This window comes from Crinia signifera, chromosome 1, assembly GCF_055691185.1.
Source record: "Crinia signifera chromosome 1, ASM5569118v1, whole genome shotgun sequence".
In the NCBI taxonomy this organism is placed as follows: domain Eukaryota; kingdom Metazoa; phylum Chordata; class Amphibia; order Anura; family Myobatrachidae; genus Crinia; species Crinia signifera.
The window spans coordinates 314133302-314144106 of NC_139217.1; the positions used below are offsets into that span (position 1 = coordinate 314133302).

A 10805-nucleotide genomic window follows, 5' to 3' on the forward strand; every position below is an offset into this window, starting at 1 on the left:
TTATTTTATTTAACACCTTCCTTCTATATTCCAGGAGATAAAAAAATCCTGATCCCCACATTTTGCCGACATCTAAACTGTTCCCCCGCACCCCAATAGTGCCCACCTGCAAAGTCACAGCTATTATACCTGACTGATGCATGCACAGCTGGGCATTACAGCGACATCTGTTGGCACATAGCACATTCCAAGATATGTATATCCCCTCCCCATGCAACCTACTGGGAACAGAGGGATAAGAATATAATAAATGTAAACAACCTTGCAATAAACACACACAAAAAATAAACCACTTACACTCTAAGCACAGATTTATTGCCCAAGGCAATACATTTTGGTCTTCAATGTATAATTATATATGTATAAATTGTCGATTAGCAAAAATCATCATTTGGCGATTTTTGATAATCTGCGCATGCCAGAGCGTGTATGTATGTACAAGCCCTGAAATGGTGTTTATGGACCGTGTCTGGAACAGGCCTCTGCGTGATTAACAGGGGCGGATTGGTATGCCGGGACAAAGGGTAGTTTCCCGGCGGGCCGATCCCTCACCCCACTTATGAGGCTGCCTGTCAGGCTGCCTGCGACTCGGCGGGGGGCGGAGCTACACGGACTTGGCTGGGGGCGGGGCTACACGGACATGGCGGGGGCGGAGCTACAAGAACAACAAAGGAGAGAAGAGTGCTGCAGTTACTGCTGACTGCAGTACTGCCAGGAGCCACTGGATGTCCCCATATCCATGGAGCCATCTCATCACCTGCCATGAACAATAGAGAGACTGCCCTGGACCAGTACAGAGGAACTAAGTGAGTTTAGTGATTATCTGTCTGTCTATCTATTATCTATATGTCTCTGTCTATCTATCATCTATCTATGTATCTCTGTCTATCTATCATCTATGTGTCTCTGTATATCTATCTTCTATGTGTCTGTCTATCATCTTTCTATGTGTCTCTGTCTGTCTGTCTATCTATCTATCTATCTATCTATCTATCTATCTATCTATCTATCTATCTATCTATCTATCTATCTATCTATGTGTCTATATCAATCTACATATATGTAATGGTGGATATCTATCTGTTTGTGTGTGTATATATTTATAGTGTTCCCAGTAGCCTTGTTTTGTTGTTTTGCAGGGCGCAGCGCCCTGCCCATTTTATAATGTACTGAAATCTCCCTGCCCTTATGACTGTGCCCTGCCAGAGACCTAAGCAGCGCGTCAGTGCAGCTGAGAGCAGCTTTAAGAGTCACTGCGCTCACAGCCGCTGTAAACAGAGGAGATCAGAGGCGTGTCAGGGTGGCAGGGGTCACCTGGAACTAGAGCTGACAGCCGCTGTAAGCAGAGGAGATCAGTGGCGTGTCAGGGTGACAGGGGTCACCTGGAACTAGAGCTGACAGCCGCTGTAAGCAGAGGAGATCAGCGGCGTGTCAGGGGTCACCTGGAACTAGAGCTGACAGCTGCTGTAAGCAGAGGAGATCAGCAGTGTGTCAGGGTGACGGGTCACCTGGAACTAGAGCTCACCGCCGCTGTAAGCAGAGGAGATCAGCGGAGTGTAAGGGTGGCAGGGGTCACCTGGAACTAGAGCTGACAGCTGCTGTAAGCAGAGGAGATCAGCAGCGTGTCAGGGCGGCAGGGGTCACCTGGAACTAGAACTGACAGCCGCTGTAAGCAGAGGAGATCAGCGGCGTGTCAGGGGTCACCTGGAACTAGAGCTGACAGCTGCTGTAAGCAGAGGAGATCAGCAGTGTGTCAGGGTGACGGGTCACCTGGAACTAGAGCTCACCGCCGCTGTAAGCAGAGGAGATCAGCGGAGTGTAAGGGTGGCAGGGGTCACCTGGAACTAGAGCTGACAGCTGCTGTAAGCAGAGGAGATCAGCAGCGTGTCAGGGCGGCAGGGGTCACCTGGAACTAGAACTGACAGCCGCTTTACAGCGTTAAGCACTTGTCAGATCATCCAGGTGCACCCACCCCCTTCTGCTTACACCGGCTGTCAGCTCATCTTGCTGCATGGTAACCGCAAGCCCTGCTGGATGCCCCGAGTCTCTCCCTGGCTCAAGTAGGCGAGTGGCCACTGATCCCTTCTGCAGCACAGTGGCTGTTAGCTGTTCCCGTGTGTGTACCCTGCCGTGCTGACATGCCGCACTTCCCCTCTGATGAGAGCGGCTGTCAGTGAAGTTCTTACGGCTAAGCCGGTCCATCAGTAGATATCAGAGTTGTGTTAGCGAGGAGAGGGGCACCAGAATGAAAGAGCTGACACATGTGCCTTTTGTGGGGTCGCTGGTAGACACATTGGATGGCTGCCAATCGACCTCTGGTCATATGCGGCCAACGTTTCGGAGCCCATAGCCCCTTTGTCAAACATTGGCCATATATATATATATATATATATATATATATATATATATATATATATATATATATATATAGTGGGGCATTATACAGTGGTATGTTATACCGCTACTTCGAGCACTGGAGGGTCACTTATAGTGGGAAGATTTTCTGTGGGGATACTTGTCACTTGTGGCCCCATCCCCTAAGGGCGTTACCCATCACAGCTTTCTTGCATTACAGAAAGCCTGCAGGTACAACTGAAGAGGCTTCAAGCTCCACTACACACACCAGTGTCGGATGCAGAACAGGTCCATGTGCGGCAGTACAGTAAGTTAAGCACTGCACTCCCAGCTGTCAGCCTGCCAAATTTGTTACAAGACAGATGTTGTATGATTTACCGATGTTCAGAAACCAAGCGGTTAGGAGACCGATGTGGGAATCCAGACATTGAGTGCCCTGTGTGCGCTATGTGCTGTGTAATGTGAACAAGATTGTGCTACTGAGTTATTTGAATTGGTACTATTGTATGGCCATACCTCCTTTTTTTTTGCAGTGTGCGGTGGGCATTGTCCCTTTATTAAGTATGGGAGAGGAAGCACAAATTTATAGTTTGCAGGAGGGCACAAACATCCTTGCACCGGCCCTGGGCGGAGCTACACAGAACTGGCCTGATTCCACAGCAAGAGGGAGAGAAGTGGCTGCCCAGAGTGTATGTGTGTGTCAGTATCTACAGGGAGAGGCACAACTGGCTTTGCACTGCTGCCATATTGGGTTTTGTTGTGTCTGCGTTAATAAACTAAACTAGTGTGCGACACATGTAAATCAGCCAAGGGTGTTGAATTAGGATGCAGTCAGGCTTAGGCTGCAGGGAGGGTGGGTAAGGTGGTGGAGTAAGTTAAGGTTAGGGACTGCGTGACAGAGTGCATGCCTCAAAGGGAGGGAGTGCATCAGTGTGAAAGATCACAGGCCATAGGGTGATGGAGCACGTCAGTGTGATAGAGCGCAGGATGAGGGAGCAAGTGAGTGTGATAAAGCTCAGGGGGTGTGATAAAGCGTACGTCTCGGGGAGAGGGAGCGTGCCAGTGTGATAGAGCGTACAACTTGGGGAGAGGGAGCGTGTAAGTGTAGGTAAAGGCCGGAAGGTGAAGGAGAACATCAGTGTGATAGAGTGCAGGCTGTCGGGGGAAGGAGACGCAGAGAAAGCCTTCGATTATGTCAGTTGGGACCATCTGTACACCACGCTCACACGTTCTGGGTTTCCGCCGGGCTTCTCCAGTGTCCTAAACGCTTTATATACAGCCTCTAGTTCTCGGATTATATGCAATGGGTATATATCTGATCCAGGAATTCTAAAAAGAGGTACCAGACAGGGCTGCCCACTCTCGCCCCTATTATTTGCCCTTGCTATTGAACCATTAGCGATTTCCCTAAGACAATTGCAGTCGTTTACAGGGGTTCATGTTGGGGATCAAATTTTAAAAGTCAGTTTATTTGCGGACGACATGCTCCTTTTAGTATCCGACCATTTAAAACCCATCCCTAATATTATGTCCGTCATTGATAGCTTTAGTTCTTTTGCCGGTTATAAGGTAAATACCTCTAAATCTGAACTGCTTCCACTCACTCCTCCCGCCCTCACACTTGCTTCTAATCCTATCCTCTCTCAGTTTTCCCTGAATAAAATGAAACTAAAATATCTAGGTGTTTTTGTCCCTGCCGACCTGATTAAATTATACGCGACAAATTATAACCCGATTATGTCCAAAATCTCTCAGTTATTGACCTCTTGGTCTTCCTTACCGATTTCGTCACTGGGGAGGGTGGCGGTTTTAAAAAGTATCATATTTTCAAAAATATCTTACATGATACAGATGCTGCCTCTGAGACCCAGCAGGAAAGACTGTTCAGCCTACGATAAACGATTTACAAAGTTTTAATGGAATAATAAAAAACCCCGTATAGCCTTAACAAAACTGAAGCTCCATAAGAAGCATGGTGGCCTGGCCGTCCCGGACCTTCTATCCTTCTCTAGAGCCGTCGCCTTTCGGTACATTTTGGATTGGTTATTAGACTTGTCTATTTATACTAATTATAATTTGGAACAAGCACTAGTGGCCCCATATGATCTCAAAGCCCTGCTACATACCCCGAAATCCCTTATACTGCCCACTTTTAAAAATAATATTCTGTTTTGGGATACATACCAGGCCTGGGGGGCCATACATAAAGCTTGGGGCAGAAACCCTACACATTCCAAATTTATATCTATAGGAGGCAATCCTTGTTTTACCCCAACTCTTACCAATTCTAGATTCACTGTCTGGAAGCTTAAAGGAATCTCTGCAATTAGAGATGTGTTTGACCCAGGTGGTTCTCTATATTCTTTCACTGATTTAGTAAATCTTTTTGATTTACCTTGGTCAGATTTTTTCATGTACCTACAACTGCGACACTATATACAGTCTCTTCCAATCCCCTGGCCAAATGAAGAAACACCGGACCCTCTCACCTCACTGATTACTAGAATTAGCAAAACACATTATAAAACGCAATGGCTATATGGCGACATACTTATCTCCATTATAAACATGGATAAGCTATGGTCCCCCCTCCTCGAGACTTGGTCTTCGGAATTCTCTTCCCCTGTGACTAGACGAGACCTAACTCATTCTATACCATCCATATTTAAAATTTTGCACTCAGCGCAATTACAGGAGATCCATTTGAAATTTCTGTACCAAGCATATATTTCACCGGGCCAGAGAATGCACATGTTTTCTTCAGACTCCGGTAGATGCCCTAAGTGTCATTCTCCAAATGCCCTATTTCTACACAACTTTTGGCACTGTCCCAAAATAGCAAAATTTTGGTTCAAAGTGAAATGGTATATACATAACTCATTTGATATTGACCTACCGTTCAATATAAAAGCTCTTTTAGGTTTACAAACTGCTGCTTGGCAGATACCCCAGTCCGCACACCCAATGATCCCCCTTCTGATAATAATCCTTACAGTTGCAAAAAAGCTCATAGTTAAGCAGTGAATTTCCCCTATACCCCACAGGCTTGAGCATTTACAATCTAAGCTGACCACAATACTTTGTTACGAGTCTACTCTCCCAGATGTGGACTGTAAAACCCAGAAATTCTTATCTAAATGGTCCCCGCTAATTGAAATTTAATTTAGAGAACATATACTTGAGGTTACTCTGAGATAATATACCCCCCCCCCCCTTATTTCCCTCCGGTTTTGGTGCACGTTGCGATTTCATATTTGTCCAAAGCTTTATAACACACTCTTGACATTGATGGTATCACATGTACCTTAGCAATTTTCTAGGCATCACAATATATATATATATTTATTTATTTTTTGGACTCTTAAGGTTGATATTTTTCAGTAATTTTTCTGATGATGAAAAGAGTAATCTGCGCGGAATGTTTATACTTCGACTCTGACGTCGAGATCCTCCTTCTGTCGATGTTGCATTGTGTACCATTTTATCATACTGCTTGCATATTTTTTCCTTTTGGAATATTTGCTATGTATATGTGAAAATCTCAATAAAAACATAAAAAAAAAATCATTATTAAATCATTAATAAATGAACCACAAGAATAATCATCCATGTGACTTAGCATCTGTGAGCTAACAGCACATTCATGTGATAACAGCATTTTAATCTCTGCCAGTTATTTTTAAAACACATCAGTTTATAATTTCCCTGCACAGATTCCAGCCACTTCCTAACTGTCATTGTTATATATAGCATAACAATGCAGCTGAGTCCAGACAGTGTGATGATGTCACAGACCGTGTGATGATGTCACAAAGAGGAGTGATGTCACAGACTGTTACACTTTCAGCCCTTTGGCACTGCTTCTACTGGGGACATGTTATGTAACCGGCACTAGGATACCTATGATATGGAAATAAATCGGTAATATACATTTGTATGTAATACAGGGGCTGTGACTTTTCTGTAGGACAATGTCTCCGGGGAATAGTTATTTTGGTTACAGCAACTTATTTTCTATATGACATTAGTTTTATTATTTCATTTATTCAAAAAGATTAAATGACAAGAAATATCATTACAGTAATGTACAGTAGATTCATATAATAATATATGAAAAGTTCACATACTTTATAATACAATTAAAGCTTCATTACACATATAAATACAGAAACACTCAGCGAGGCACTGGAAGAGGGATGTCAGAAAATGCAGGTACACAATAAGCAGTGAAACCAATAACATGAACATGGGGGACATTGAGGTTCTTGGCACAAAAATGTGAGCCCACCTACCACGTCAAGGTGACCTCATCAGGTGGGTGGAAGGGGGAGGGAGGGGAGGAGCCTGTGCTATACTATTCTATGCTGTGCTTAGCTATGCTATACTAAGACCATAGTCTTAGCATAGCATAGCTAAGCATAGCATAGAATAGCATAGATAGTCTTAGCTGAGACTATGTTAGGACTATGCTAATCTATGCTATGCTTAGCTATGCAATACCAAGACCATTGTCTTAGAATAGCATAGCTAAGCATAGCATAGAATAGCCTAGTCTTAGCATTGTCTTAGCTAAGACTATCTATGCTAAGCTATTCTATTCTATGCTATGCTTAGCTATGCTATACTAAGACCATAGTCTTAGCATAGCATAGCTAAGCATAGCATAGAATAACATAGATAGTCTTAGCTGAGACTATGTTAGGACTATGCTAATCTATGCTATGCTTAGCTATGCAATACCAAGATCATTGTCTTAGAATAGCATAGCTAAGCATAGCATAGAATAGCCTAGTCTTAACATTGTCTTAGCTAAGACTATCTATGCTAAGCTATTCTATTCTATGCTGTGCTTAGCTATGCTATACTAAGACCGAAGTCTTAGCATAGCATAGCTAAGCATAGCATAGAATAGCATAGTATAGTTCAGGTGGGTTGGGGAGGGGAGGGGGGGGAGGGGAGGGGGGGGTTTGCAGGAGTCTGTTGTTGTCTAACTCCTGCAGCACACATGTCTCATGAATTTGGAGACTCTTGACCTGAACGAGCCAGGTTCCTTCTGCTGGGCTGGGCAATCATCCACAGACAGGGGTGTGCATTTGGCAGCATTAACCATATCTGCCAGTTTGGGAATGACCGGGTCTGCCGGCTTGGGCATGACCGGGTCTGCCGGCTTGGGAATAACCGCGTCTGCTGGCTTGGGCATGACCGCGTCTGCTGGCTTGGGCATGACCAGGTCTGTTGTTTTGGCCTTGATTGGGTCTGCCAGCTTTTGCTCGACCGGGGCTGCAGGCTTTGGCTTGACCAGGTCTGTTGGTTTGGCCTTTATTGGGTCTGCCAGCTTTGGCTTGTCCAGGGCTGCCCGCTTAGGCTTGATCGGGGCTGCAGGCTTTGGCTTGACAGGGCCTGCCAGCTTTGGTTTGACCGGGGCTGCCAGCTTAGGCTTGCCCGGTTCTGCCAGCTTTGGTTTGAATGCGTCTATATAGCAAGAGGGGGGCCCTAGACTGCACACCCTGTAAGGAGGGGTGCTCAATGGCTTGACTGGTTCTGCCAGCTTTGGTTTGACCGGGGCTTTTGGCTTGATTGGTTCTGCCAGCTTTGGTTTGTGTGTGTCTATATAGGAAGAGGGGGGCCCTAGACTGCACACCCTGTAATGAAATGTGCTCGGCGGCTTGGCCCTGACCTGGGTCGCCACTTTGACCCGCTCAGATGTTGGCCCAGATGTCGCCAGCTTGACCTGCTCAGATGTTGGCTGCCTTCGCACAACGTGTTTTGGTGCCACAGGCCGATACTGAGGCCGGGATGGTGTGGCTGGCCCTTGAGAGACAGGCATGTTAGCTTCTCTGCTTTGACTTCTCTAGACTGTGACTTATCTTGTCGAGAGGCTGCAGCAGAATGAGGTCCAGCAGTCTGTGCACCCTTATTTATACCCTGTTAGGCTCAGCCTATGCCCATATATGGTCATAGCTCAGCCTATGCCCATATATGGTCATAGCTCATCCTATGCCCATATATGGTCATATCTCAGCCTATGCCCATATATGGTCATAGCTCAGCCTATGCCCATATATGTTATGTAACTGACACTACTGGGGACATGTTATGTAACTGACACTAATGGGGACATGTTATGTAACTGACATTAATGGGGACATGTTATGTAACTGGCACTGCTGGAGACATGTTATATAACTGGCACTACTGGGGACATGTTATGTAACTGCCACTACTGGGGACATGTTATGTAACTGCCACGACTAGGGACATGTTATGTAAATGGTACTACTGGGGACATGTTATGTAACTAGGGCACTTCTGGGGACATGTTATGTAATGGACACTATTGGGGACATGTTATGTAATGGGCACTATTGGGGACATGTTATGTAATTGGTACTACTGGGGACATGTTATGTAACGGGCACGACTGGGGACATGTTATGTAACTGGCACTACTGGGGACATGTTATGTAACTGGCACTACTGGGGATATGTTATGTAACTGACATTAATGGGGACATGTTATGTAACTGGCACTACTGGGGACATATTATGTAACTGGCACTACTGGGGACATGTTATGTAACTGACATTAATGGGGACATGTTATGTAACTGCCACTGCTGGAGACATGTTATATAACTGGCACTACTGAGGACATGTTATGTACCTGCCACGACTAGGGACATGTTATGTAAATGGTACTACTGGGGACATGTTATGTAACTAGGGCACTTCTGGGGACATGTTATGTAATGGGCACTATTGGGGACATGTTATGTAATTGGTACTACTGGGGACATGTTATGTAACGGGCACGACTGGGGACATGTTATGTAAATGGTACTACTGGGGACATGTTATGTTTCTGGCACTACTGGGGACATGTTATGTAGATGCCTCGTGCATGTGTGCATAATCTATTTAGTGATCACCGGAGCAGCGGTAATCCTAGGCTCCCCCCAACTGTCCCCCGCCCCCTATCCGTAGAACACTGCACCTGCCGGTAGGACAGCGGGACAGTGTCCACTTAGCAGGACTGTCCCGCTGTTATCAGAACAGTTGGTAGGTATGTGGTCTTCCAGCTGTTGTGGAACTACACATCCCATCATGCCCACAGTTTTACTATTAGGATATGGTACAGAGGAAATGTGTACAGCTATTATCTAAGTAGGGGATTTATTGTTCTGTTCTTTATCCAATAGGAACAAAAGAGAGAGACTCAGAGCCAGAGACTACTTCCCCAGCTGCCCGGTGGCATGCAATGCCTGGCCTGTATTTGAAACACTGATAGGACTGATTAGCAGCTGTTCCCAATTTCTACCACTCAAGGCTACAGCAGAATATCACCAACAGCAAATTAATTGACCTAAGGAAGAACAAGAGCATCATCTGTATCCCACGGCAACAACTACAGCCAAAGCTGTGATTGGCGACCTTGCAAGTGACATAATCAGTACTGCTGCAGACCTGAGGCCTCAGATTACATAGGCAGTTGTGCTGTATGATAGACTGGTGTCTGCAACCAAGGGACATTGATGTGGATCTTGATTTATTCTCATGGGCGGATTGGCATGCCGGGAAACCGGGACATTTCCCGGTGGGCCGGCCCATAATTGACATAAAGTGGCTGCTCACCCCCCGTGGCTGGGCTGTGGACCGCACAGCCGCGGCCGCAGCAGTTTTCCTTAAGCAAATATGGCTGCGGCCAGCATCATTAAGTAGAAGTAATATAAGCAGCCAGTAGTAAAAATGGCCGCGGGAGGGCTGGTGCGCATGTGCAGCCGCACGCAGCTGCTCCCGCGGTTCTGTCTGTCACTCACTGGGCAGCGTGACCTGCGTGCAGGGAGGTGCCGGCCATGAGATGCGCCCTCCCTGCTGTACATCCCCGCTGCTGTCCAGGCTCTGTGGCTGCCGGCTGCCAGTACACTATCACACTGACTGCATTAGGCAGCAGTGCCGGCAGCACAGACAGAGCTGAGGTGAGCTCCCTCCTGGCTCCCAAGTTCCCTCCCAACCCCCTTTGATCTTTTGATGTCTTCAGCGGATCGTGGAAAGGGGCGGAGCTACATGAGTGGAAGGGGGCGGAGCTACATGAGTGGAAGGGGGTGAAGCTACACGGGAGCACTGAGTTAATTAAAGAATTTGAAAGAAGCAGCCAGCTTTTAAGGTAAATACAGTTGTGGTGCTGGTGTTACACAGCACTACTACTGGTGTGGGCATTATGCAGCACTACTACTGTCGGCAACTGGTGAGGGCATTATGCAGTCACTGCATAATGCCCTCACCAGTTGCTGGCAGTAGTGACACTGCATAATGCCCACACCAGTTGCCGACAGTAGTGTGCATTGCACTACTGTCGGCAACTGGTGTGGGCATTATGCAGTGTCACTACTGTTGGCAACTGGTGCAGTGTCACTACTGTGGGCAACTGGTGTGGGTATTATGCAGTGCTA

General features: G+C 46.3%; 1 long non-coding RNA gene across 1 annotated transcript; it reads left to right on the top strand.

Moving 5' to 3' along the window:
* Positions 1-678: 678 nt before the first annotated feature.
* Positions 679-10597, top strand: LOC146029169 (uncharacterized). Its single transcript, XR_014455319.1, has 3 exons — positions 679-806; positions 2576-2662; positions 9555-10597. It is a non-coding gene; the product is annotated as an uncharacterized LOC146029169 (long non-coding RNA).
* Positions 10598-10805: the final 208 nt, after the last annotated feature.